The following is a 12835-nucleotide window of genomic DNA, read 5'->3' as shown; positions in this document are numbered from 1 at the left end:
CGGAACGTGACAACTAATAAACCATCCCAACCCGGTCTCCACCATGTACAATACCCCAACCAGAACAAGGGACAAAATGGAATCCATCACACTACATCCCCTATATCACCAAGACTAGAACAAAGGGGTAGCTACTAATTTACCGCCCGGAACTAACCAACCCCGCCATAAACCTTATCGGTCTACTCAAAAAAGGGACGGACCAACAAAGAATCACCACACCCAAAAGATTCAACTGGGAAAAACCCACCTGGAACAGAAACCCAACCAACAACACACCGGTCAGAACAAACAATACTAACAGCAATAACACAAAAGGGAAATCAAGCAAACTACACTGCAGCCTCCTCGACATTAGGTCCATGGCAAAACACTCAGAACTCAATTACCTCCTAAGCGAAGGAGGCACAGACATGCTCTTCCTTACAGAAACCTGGCTATCAGACAACTATAAAGGCATTGCGAATGTAGCAAAACCCGACAATTATAACACACACCAACAGAGAAAACCTAAGAGGAGGCGGAATCTCAATTATACACAAAACACACACCTGAGCATCTCGAATCATCACAACCCACGTGGAAGACTATAAATACCTCCTAATAAAGATAGAACTCAACAAACAATCCAACATAGTATTCCTCCTGATCTACAGACCACCTTCTTACAACCCCCAACTTCTGCAACAAAACTAGCGGACGAGGCTGCCATGCTATGAACCCACCACAACCACCTAGTCATACTGCGAGATTTCAACATATGGTTCTAAAAAGAAAATGTGTACACAGCAAACTCACTCTGCGCACTCCTGGAAACCTTGGAGTTCAAGCAAATAGTAAATGGATCCACTGACAGCGCAGGACACACCCTGGATGTAATTTTCTGCAGGGAAGAACTATGCGCATCGTGCCACGTACACCAATGGTGTGGAGTGACCACTACTGGATACGATTCTACATCACACCCCAAACCCGCCTACTGGCCGGGAAGGAAATACTCCACAACAGCAAGAAAAGAAACTCTAAGAATTTGGACCTAGAGGCCCTAACAAAGCTTCAAGACGCAACCATCCCAAGCGAAAGAGATCCCACCGGTACAAAACAGATACAACAGAAGACACACTCAACAACTGGATCACCAAGGCCCTTGACCAATTAGCACCAGCTAAAATATTCAAAGCAACACCAAAATAACGGACATCAAAATGGTTCGCAGAAGAACTGAAAAAACCAACCGCAAAATGGAAAGAATACACAAGACAAGACAAAAAATACCACAGACAACTCAAACTGTACAAAGCAACAGTCCTCAAAGCAAAAAAAAAAAAAACTACTACCCCACAAGAATAGAATCGGCCAACAAATTTAGGAATCCCCAGTTCATACCGGGTATGGAAAGGGGTGCCTTCAACGGGTGGAGGCAGCAGGGTGAGCAAACTATGTGGCACGTTCTCGGGTCAGGACATTAAATCCTTTGCACAGTGCAAGCAGGACTAGATGAGGAGGAGAGGTATCACTACTCTCAACTGAGGCACTGGCTTACGAGCCCAATGGTCAGGTCAGCGTCCACCAGGGATCTCACGCCCATTGAACAGTTCGTAACGATAGACACATGGACAGGCATTTGGTTGGAGCGTTATATGGGATTATAGCAGAAGGGGCAAGGAGCCAGGCACGGCACTATATGGAGCAGTGGGAAACTGCAATGGGGCAGCCGCTGGAGGGTGAACTTTGGACTCAGTTATGGGCAGATATCCCCAAGCTCACTAAGGCCATCCAGATTCAGGAGATGTGGGTCAAGATAATGGTCCAATGGAATCTCACCCCAGAAAACCTACATACATTCTAACCAACTGCGTCCCCACTCTGCTGGAGGTGATGTGGGGAACTGGGATTGTGGAAACATATCTGGCGGGAATGCCCAGCCATACAGCCACATAGGGACATGCCCTGTGCAGCAATTAATAGTATTTTTGGGAGTCAGATGCCGGACAACACAAGGATGGCCATCCTGGGAACGGGCAGGGTTCTGGAAAATCTACCCTCAAAAGTTCAGACATACATCATCCTGATAGTGGCGGCAACGCTTGTGGTGGCACACAAATGGAAACAAAACACAGAACACGAATGGGTTAGTAAAATCTGGAACTTTGTGGCACTGGAGTGGGTGACCTATTCGATTCAAGGGGATCACCAAAGGTTTCTCTCAGACTGGGACATTGTCCTGCATCACCTGCAGCAGGAATCGTGGGCCGCATGGTTCCTGAGGAAAATGAGATTTCTGGGGCTGGTGCGAGTACTCGCTCCACTTGGGGAGGGCGCCTTCACAGGAAGCGGGGAGGAGCTATGGCTGAAGTTTCTAGGGGAGACGAGGACTATGTAACGCTTACCTCTGGGTATAGGTCGCTGCGAGTGTGTTCTCTCGATGAGTGATGAGGTCTCTGGGACAAGATGCAAGGCCAAGTCAAACCATTCCCACTGTTTCGCTGAAAGGCTACTGCCCAGCATGCAATGCAGTTGGGAGTGGTTTGGCTAGGTTCCCCATTGTTGTTAGGAAGGATGATGAGCCTTCTAGATGAGCCTAGGGGCAAACAAGTGAAGTAAGTTAATGTCTGCTCACCTACACCCCCCCCCCCTGCCCCACCACCTCCCTTCCACTACCCTTTGGTAGACTGACTGGGAGTGGGAGGGGGGACAAGAGTTCAGCTTCCGTACTGCAGTTAGACCCGCAAGGGTTCAGGATAGCATCCGGTCCAGTTCAGTCACTGGAGAGCAGTGGCACAGTCCTGCTGCAGCGCACGTGATGCTTTCTGCAGGTAAGTCATAATTATAATGTCTTTTGCTGCTCTGCCGAAATGCAGAGTGCTTTAATGTCTTTTAAATGGTGATGGAGTGCGAAACATGTGTTGTATTTTGCTGAATTCTTATCCCTCTTTGTTGTTTCCTTTTCAGATGCCGCATTGCTGAACTCCATTGTCAGCTGTGGCATTTGCGGGATACCAGTCTCAGTTAAGCGGCGTTAAAAGAGCACCAGGGCGTGGGATGCTAAATACTTAAGGCTACTGTATTTTTCTGCCTTTCCTTTCAGATGCCAAGAGAACGCTGCAGTGGATTTGAGGAAGCGTTCAACTGTGACGCGATTTCAGGTAAGTATGGCGTGCCGGCGAGACGCTGCAGTGGAATCAATGAAGCGCTCATTCCGGGTGAGTATAAAGGCCAGCGGAGTCCCGGGAGAACAAGCAGGATGCAGAGGGTCCAGAATCAGGTACGTTGAATAGAGCTGAAAGGCAGGAGTCCTCTTACATGTGGAGCTGGATTTGCGGCAAGCGTTACGCCACTTGTAACTAGCTGGAAAAAACGCTAAGCACTAGGTGTGGCCCGGGACAGGGTTCTTATAGCCTTGGGCTGCACCTTTCCACTAGACCACCAAGGATACTGGCAGTATCAGCTGTTTGGGGGCCATCTTGACTCCCGAGTTGAGTCCTAACTTGGTGGCCATCTTGGCACAGGCTATTAATGTCTGCAAATAGGCACCCACACCAGCCACCCTTATTGTCCATTGCTTACCAGTGCTGCTAAATCTTCCACGGTGGTTGTATGGGAGAGTGCATAGTGTTCTTCTAGGAATCATGACACTATTGGCTGTGGGGGGGTGGGGGGGTGGGGGGGTGGAACAGTTAAAACGGTGCAAAGGCCCATACAACTGCTGGCGAGAGAGATGGCCACTCGCTGAAACTAGGGACCAGGAGCCATCTACATCGTTTATGGACTAAAGGGTGCGGGGGGGGGAGACAGGTCTGGGTGCGTAGTTGGTTACATGTGTTGGGATCAATGGGGGAAGAAGGGAGAAGGTGGGGGCGGTTACATATGTTCTTACTGTTGAAAATACCAATAAAATGCACTTTAGTGACCTACCCATACATTTTAGATCCCCATGCACCTGTTCTAAATAGGCACAGGGAAATGTCCCCCCCCCCTTGTGCTTTGAAAAGTGCACCTCTTTTGAAAATCGCGATTTACTTGAAAATGCACAAAACCCTCTTTCCACCCTCTGCCTTGAGCAGTTGTGCATTTGGTGGGAAAAGAGCACTTCAATCTGCACAACTATGATGTACACATTTAAATGTCCTTTGTGCAGTTCCATGTGTTAATATCCCCGCAAAAATATTGCGATACAAAAATATCGCTATATTTTTGCGGCAATATTGACCCATGGACCCTGCGGGGGACACCTCTGCATTATTTTAAAATGTGCTGGGGACAAACCCGCAAACCCCGCTCCCACAAAATATCCTCCCCAAAAATATCACCTATGGCGAGACAAATGGCCATATGTATGGCGATATTTTTTGGTGTGAATATTTTGTAGGGATACCCGTTGTGCACGGTTCACCACCTTTTTGGCACAAGTGTAGTGAATGAGCATCCCATCAGTTGCACCAAACACGTTTTGAAAATCGTGGCGCAGTGGTTTATCCCTACTCATAACTTCTTTACACTGTACGTTCATTTCAGAGAGTGTGGTTCAAGGGGTCGGGGTTGAATTAGGAATGGGAAAGGACACACAAAAAGGAAAGGGTGCATGAGGTTTACACTGTTTCTGCAGTCATTAACCCCAGATTTGCTCATGAGCAGGTATTATGTTAAATACCATTAGCTCCAGAGCAGATACTGTGACTGGAATAGTTAGCCCCAAAGTATGTAATGTGCAGAGCAGGTATTGTGTCTGTAGTTATAAGGACCAGGGCAGGTATTCTGTCATATGTAACAGATTAGGAAGTCATCGGTATCCCAGATCCGGTACTGTGTTTGTAATGTCCTATTTCTATTGTCTTCGAATAAGGAGACGTGTCTCCTTTCTATTGTTATTATTTGTTGGTTGCAACACCCGTGTTAATGTGGGTGGGGACTCCGCCGTTGCACCAGTTTGCGCCTGATTAGTAAAGAGTTGACAACGCCATCATTGGTCTCTGCGCATCTTTGCTTCCGAATCCATTACTATGGTGTGATTTAAATGCAGGCTACAATTCAACAATGGCGACGATGATTCTATAAACATCTGAAGCCGGTCGAACGCTCCGTTTTCACTTTAAAGGAAGGTGAAGCCTCCAGACACCCGAACCGCTCCGTGCGGAGCACAGCTTCCTCACACCTCGCCTCCGAGCCGCAGCACGCCTCACAGACGGCAGAGCCACCATGCCCCAGCTGGACAAACACCACCACGGAAGAAACAGAACAGTAAATGGACATTTTGCTCCCTCATGCGCCCGGCACAAAAACCACATTCAATTGACACATGCGCTTGGCGCCTATGATACGAGATACTTGCACTGCCACAGTGAAAACCACGTGGCCATTCAAAAGCAACGGTGGCACGCACATGAAGTATTATACATGTGCAGACACACACACATACAGAGTAAACCTCCTGTTACATAACAAGAAGTCTCGCCAGGCCACACAAGTCACCACCTGCACATTATAACAGCCGCACTGACGCACAGTGGCCTGCACGCTCCACAGGCCCGGTACAAGGAACCCTCCTGAGACACAAGGTGAGTGCTTGATAGTCATTGGGACCTCGCAAACATGCCACGAAATGAGGCAGATAGCAGCTCCCAAAGCCCTCAATCCAGCTCCACTCCTGCACCCAGAGAAGAGAGAGAGAGAGTGGTACCGACTCATTACAATTGCAAGCCATGCAACATTTTGACATCTCGGACACCAGCAGCTTGGCACCCAGATGGGCCAGGTGGCTCAAAGAACTACTTATATACTACTTATATATACACTTATGCGACGGGGGTCCAAGAAGAAAAATGTCTAAGCGGAACTCTAATGCATTCGCTTGGCCCGGTGGTGAGACATTGTATTTGAAATGCCAGAAAATAATACTGACACATTTCAAGGGGTAATTGACTCCCTGCAAGGCATAAATTAGTTTTCAAAAATTGATAAGAGTTTGCTAATTCACATTCTATTGATAAGCAAGCAGACACATTTGAATAGCTATTTTGTAATATTGTTATTGTCACCAGACGTTATTTGTACCCAAGACATGAAATGAGCAACAATCCAGCAGTTTTGCATACCGCTGAAATAAGACATTAGAGGAGTCGGGCCTTGTAAATTCAGCTAGACCTGCAGCTTCGTTTCCCTATTCAACGTAAGAAAAATACACTCGACCCATAGCAATGGAGGACAACAAATTTAAAATGTGATTTGTGTACAATGGTCCATGTCACAACAAACCTGCTTTGTTTGGCACACTGCTGCCACCCATAGGCCAGCCATATACAGTGAAACTTTTGTTTGACATTTACTGCAAACAAACTAAATGTTACATAAAAGTTTCGAACATCTCTCGCAAATGCTACTCGCCCTTCGTAGAATATACTTGACTATGCAAATGGGAAAAAAAAGACTTTGTGAGCCACAGCTGAGTGTCTGTAAAATATAAAAGGTTAGCTCTATGAATGGACACAAATACATATGATAAAAAGGCTCTGAAATCAGTTAGGCCAGCTGTTTCCTGCAGGTGGTAATATATAATTCAATTATCATAAAGCAAAGCGAGCTCCGGAGGCTAACTACAGTGTTTGTTATTGGAATAGATCTGTAGATGTATAGATTGGATGAAACTATTGATCACTACTTTGTATAAGCATCTAGGTCACTGTGTATTCATTATGTAACTTGGGAAACTAGATGGAATATTGTAGTCTGTGGTCATCTCAATTTCAGGGTACCTTGTATAAATCAACTGGGTGATAATATAGAATGTCAAGGAGTATGGGTTTGCTCATGGGTTGAGCACCAGTTGCAAGATGTATGTAACCCGCAGGTTTCAGAACTAGGTTTGCCATCAAAAGCATTTGATCATGTACATTTTCAAAAGTGCTCACCCGTCAATATAAAGCATCTTCCCCAAAAAGATTAAATATGGTTGACAATTACATTTAGATTACTAACCTAAACTTTTCTGTAAAGCATGGAGATGATGCAGTGTGTAACAGTATCAATACAAATTATACGTTATGAAACAACCTACATTTTAGGAATTATATTGCTTGACTGTCTTTTTTATTAAAAAAATACAAAGTTGACACATACGGGTCTTTGCCAGACAGGATATAGAAAGCTCAATAAAAAGTAGCATCCCGATTTATTTCGGATTTGCAATTATTTGAAGAAAAAAAAAAAATGTCTTGCCTAGCACTCTCACACATGCATTTGGCACTTAAGAGTGGAGGAGATGATTACTGCTGCACTTTCTCTCCATTAGGACTGAATGTGAACAGAAAAAAGAGGGGGGGAAGAGAGCACAGAGGGCAAGAAAAGGAATGCAGGGTGAGCTGTGCTTTCTTTAACAAGGGAAACTTAATTAGCTATCTTTGCTACACAAGTGTCCATTTGATTAGCAAACTGACAGAATTGCATAGCAAATTGCTATGCGACACTGCTTATTTTATGCCTTGCACTGAATAATTATTTTGCACTGCTGAGAAATGTAGATTATGAGAGACATATTTTCCACACAACCACCCAAGATAAAGGCAAAAATATGGACAATTTTGTGATGAGACTAAGAAAACGTGCTAAATATTGTGATACTCGACAGAAGAAACCCTCAAGTCGCAGGCAATAGCAGGCTGCGAGTCGCCTGAATTCCAAAAGAAACTGCTTCAAAAGAGTATAACCTTGGATGAAATCTTCCAGCTAGCGAGAGCAGAGTCTGCTCTCTCATTACAAATGGAATCACTTGGCAACATCAAAATTTCAGTCTGAATCTTCAGCAACCGTGTGCCCCATTCGCACACCAGAAGGTTCAGCAGAGCAGAAAAAAAGTGCTACAGATGTGGTTACAAGTTCCCACATGTCGGTCCGTGCCCAGCTATGGGTCATCACTGCGATAAATGTGGGGGCGAGAACCATTTCCAATCTGTCTATAAGAACATTTAATTCTTCCAATCAGTGGAAACTAGCGAAGACACCAGGCAACAAGATGGCCGTAACTCAAGGCGGGAAAGTCTGCGACCAAACACGTGGCGATCTCCCACCACCAGCAGGCGCAGCTCCCACAGCGGATAACAAGAGTCATCACACAAAGACAGGCGGCATGAAGACAGAATGGACTACTCCAGTCGCTACAGGAGCGGACAAGATTCGCAAAGACGGCCCCCGCGACAGAAAAGTAGATACTTGGATGAATCCACACGACATCGACGTGATTCGCAATCATCCTCATCCAGTGGAGATCAAAAGAGGGCATGTCCATGCCATTGGAAATAGTACAGCTGTGGAGTAGTCTGACATTATTGCTACAGATAAATGGCCAGAGCCGCAAAGTCCTAATCGACACAGGAGCTACAGTGAATGTCATTAAGGAGGACACATGCAAGTCTTTGACCAGAAAGAAAGAATTAAGCAAGGCAGACACTGTAATCTACCCATATGGTCAAACAAACCTTAAGTGTCAAGGCATGTTCACAGCTATGTGTAAATACAAGGACAAAAGCTTAAAAGTCAAAATATACATCATAAAAGGAGAGGTACCAGGAGGAAGCATACTCAGCTTCCAGTCAGCTAGGTCTTATTCATATAATGTACCAGATCATGTCTGCATATACCAGCAGCCTGAAAGAAATGATACAGAAGATGTTCCCGACACCATTTAAAGGACTGGGGAAAATCAAAGACAAACAGATCAAGCTACACATACACAAATACAACCAACGGCTCAACACTACAGGGGCATTCCCCTCAACATCCAGATACATGTAGAAAACGAAATACAGTCCCTATTAGTCCATGACATAATTGAACCTACGTCAGGACCCACACCATGGGTGTCCCCCATAGTCCCTTTGACTAAAAAGGAAAATAACACCAGTATCCGCATATGCGTAGATATGAGGGCGCCAAATGTAGCACTAGAAAGGGAACGTCATCTTGCGCCCAGGATGACGGACATGATGCATCTGCTACACAGGGCCAAAGTATTCTCGAAAATTGGATTTAAACAAGGGCTATCACCAGTTGGAACTACATCCGTACTCCAGATATACCACTTTCTCGACACACCTGGGACTTTTCAGGTACAAGAGACTTAGCTTTGGAGTATCGTCAGTGCCGAAATATTTCAAAACGAAATCGATCAAGTCATCAAGCACATCCCAAATTTCTTAAACTACAGCCATGAGATTTTTATTTTCGGCACTAAGCAGGAAGCACAGGATGATACACTAAGGAGAGTATGCATGGGCCTTGAAGATGCTCACCTCACACTCAATGCTGAGAAGTGTGAGCTCAGCAAATCAACTCTAAAGTTCTTCTGACACAAGTAATGGTTTACAAGCGGATACAGAAAAAGTGCAAGCACAAGCGGATACAGAAAAAGTGCAAGCACTAGTGGAGGCTCCCACACCCACCTCTGTGTCCGCAGTCCGATCTTTCCTAGGTATTGCAAGCTACTGTACGGGCTACATTCAGGACTTTGCATCAGTAAGCACGCCTCTCTGGTTACTCACTGGACAGGGCCAAGAATTATGTTGGTCAAATTAATGCGAGGAAGCTTTTCAAGAGATCAAGAAACGCATTGCTTCCACATCCTGCATGGCATATTACGACCCAGACCTCAACACAGAAGTGACTGTTGACGCTAGCCCTGTCGGCGTATGAGCGATACTAGCACAAACAAAGCCAGGAGCCTCGCCCGATTCGCCGAGGTGTAGTGTAGCGTATGCAAGTCGCAGCATCTCAGCAACGGAGTGTGCATACTCCCAACCGGAGAAGGAGAGTTTGGCAGTTATGTGGGCTTGTGAACACTACCATCTGTTCTTATATGGACGCCCATTCAACATCATCACTGACCATCACGCACTCTCTACAATATACGGCAAACCAATAGCCAAGATGCCTACAAGAATTGCAAGGTGGGGACTCTGGCTGCAACAACACTCATTTAAGATAATACACCACCCGGACAAAGACAATAACCCAGCAGATTTCTTATCCAGATACCCATTGCCAGCTCACGATGAGCAACAATCCCTCAAAGCAAACCAATACATAAATTACCTGATAAGCAACGCACTCCCCAAATCCATCGCGAGTGCTCAACCAATAGAATCCCTGAAGAAAGACAGCCTACACAGGAATGCCCGAGGTCCGGCCAGTGGCATGTCAAAAACAACCACGGACAGCCCCTGTCCTCAACCAAAGAGAGACACTTCCACACCTTTAGACTCATTAGACACACATTGTCCATGTCTCCTGAAGGACTCTTGCTGAAAGAGAACAGGATTGTCATCCCTGCAAGCTTGCAGGAGCAAGTATTTGCCCTAGCACACTCTGGGCATAGAAGAATTGTATCAACAAAACGACAACTCAGAACCAAAGTGGGTCCCCCCAGCTGGATGAAAGAGTGGAACAGCTCCTAGGCCAATGCATAGTCTGCAAGGCAGTTGCCCCACGCACATTTCCCGAGCCTCTCAAGATGCCATCAATGCCGCTACAAGTGTGCGACGAAATTGCGATCGACATGTTTGCCCGCCAATGGCAAGTACGTACTTGTGATCATCAACGAAATATCCAGGTTCCCGAATGTGCACCTCATCCACCCCACGAGCGCCCAAGCAGTGATACCTGCGTTAGACAAGACGTTTGCAGACTACGGGATTCCTTCCATAGTAAAATCAGACAATGGTCCCCCATTTAGCAGACATGACTTTGCCATGTTCGCGGAACATCTTGGTTTTCAACATCGCAAGATCACGCCTCTGTGGCCCCAAGCCAATGGAACCGTGGAGAGATGCATGGGAAACCTGAAACACACTCCATGTCTGCTTGATTACCCAAGGATCATTTATGCAGGCAACATGCACCTTACTAAGGGATTACAGAAACACCCAGAAGAGCTCAACAGAGGTGTCTCCCTCAGCACTAATGGGTGGCCGCACAGTTAAAACCATGCTGCCACACAATCCCAATGTGTCTCTCCCCACCACGTATGCTGACACAGCACGGACAAAGGACAAGGAGAGCAAAGCAAAGATAAAGGAGCATGCCAACCTGCGGTCGAAAGCAAAATCCAGTTGTTTCCAGACCCGGCATTTAAGCCTGAACCAATGACTGTAACACATGTACAAGGATCCATGATAACTGCAGCCAGTCCCAGGGGCAAAGTCAGACGGAACTTGTCATTCTTTCAAACTGTTGTAGGTGACTTAGACCAAGAAAATAGCAACCTCACTGAAGGAGAGGATTCATCTGATCTGGAAAGACATGGACGCTGATGACAGTGCCATTGACTGCACCACAAACAAAACCCCACCTGCACGCAGCCCCTCAAGGTGGATCGAAGAAATTAATTAGTTGATTTCTGATTTTCTCATGTTTTGTGTTAAGCGAGGGGGAGATGTAATGTCCCATTTCTATTGCCTTTGAATAAAGAGACATTGTGTCTCCTTTCTATTATTATTTGTGGGTTGCAGCTCACGTGTTGATGTTGGCGGGGATCCCGCCCGTGCGCCAGTTTGCGCCTAATTAGTAAAGAGTTGACAACGCCATCATTGGTCACCGTGCTTCATTGCTTCTGATTCCATTACTATGCTGTGCTTTAAATGCAGGCTACAATTCAGGAGTGTCTGTAATTATTTGCCCCAGGGCAGGTATTGATGTAGCTGATGAGTATGACGTACTGTATCAGAAGTCATTAGATACAGAGCAGGTAGTGTGTCTGCAATCATTCGCTCCAGCCAAAGGATCTGATGGGCCTGATGGGCCTTCACAGTCAGCGCTAGAAAAGGTAGTGTCTGCCGATAATCATCGGGGTGTTGTTTCTGTGTCTGCAGCCATTAGACCAGGAACGGACACTCTGCCTGCAGTTACTATCCACAGAAGGGTCATTAGGACCCAGGGAAAGTGTCAGATCTGCAGCCATTAGCCCTGGAAAATCATTACTTTCAGGGTAGGCAATGGAACTGGAGAAAGTAGCATGTCTGCAATAATTAAATATATAGTCACTTACACCAGACCACGGTCTGTGTAGTAGCTGCACAGCAGTTACTGCATCTGCGAGCGTTCCAGAGCCTAAACTGTAACGTAAATGAACTTCGGAGCAGCTACTGTGTCTAAAATACCAACAACAGGCTGCCCTGTGTAATTTCAAGATCGCATGTTTAGAAAGTCACGTACTTGCAATGTTTAATTTCAACATGTGATAAGTACAATACAACGAATTACAGCTTCAACGGGAATTTCCAGAGTTTGCAAAAGGGCTCCTCTTACCAATATAACAAAGTGGGGAGAACGTATAAGTTAACGAATGCTAAAGGAAATGCATATAAAATTAACTACACGATCTGGATCTTATACGCTCACCTGATGCTGCCTGGAATCAGCAAGTGAGCATTTCATGAACGGAGGCCTTATAGTGCTTTCATTATCACTCACACATTTAAAGTCCCTATGAGACCCGATTGCATTGTGTTTCTTTAAAAGTTTGCCGACACTTTCTGAAATGCCTTTACGGCGTCCTGACGTAGTTCACGTATTGTCAGGACGTGTTCACGTAGTAGTCCAGGCCCGCTTATTATAAGCGACTCCGGGCTTGTCTTTGCCCAAAGTCGCTACTTGGAGGTCGCATGTCGCGTTTTGGTCGTCTGTGCGGGTGTAATCGGGCTTGTTTACATTCCAGTGAACCCCATTACACGTTGCGCAGAGCACCCCGCACTGGACTGCTGGCAGCACTTTATAATATGCAATTGCTCCTTTTGTCTTGCTAGGAGCTCCCTGTATTTTGCATATGTGTAGGGTTTAGCACTGATGGGAT

The 12835-nt window shown here is 45.9% G+C and overlaps 1 protein-coding gene across 2 annotated transcripts in view; it reads right to left on the bottom strand.

Moving 5' to 3' along the window:
- The window catches only part of SSBP1 (single stranded DNA binding protein 1), a 262275-nt gene extending 249772 nt beyond the window's left edge, over positions 1-12503 (bottom strand). The window contains exon 1 of one of the 2 annotated variants that reach the window (XM_069628751.1): positions 12385-12503. The gene's annotated coding sequence lies outside the window, so the exon portion shown is untranslated. The remainder of the gene's footprint in view (positions 1-12384) is intronic. The other variant, XM_069628752.1, reaches the window with a different exon arrangement.
- Positions 12504-12835: the final 332 nt, after the last annotated feature.

The sequence above is a fragment of the Ambystoma mexicanum genome, chromosome 12, assembly GCF_040938575.1.
Source record: "Ambystoma mexicanum isolate Mex_15411 chromosome 12, UKY_AmexF1_1, whole genome shotgun sequence".
Lineage (NCBI taxonomy): Eukaryota > Metazoa > Chordata > Amphibia > Caudata > Ambystomatidae > Ambystoma > Ambystoma mexicanum.
The sequence above is the reverse complement of the archived record's forward strand: the minus strand, read 5'-3'. Positions and strand labels throughout refer to the sequence as shown.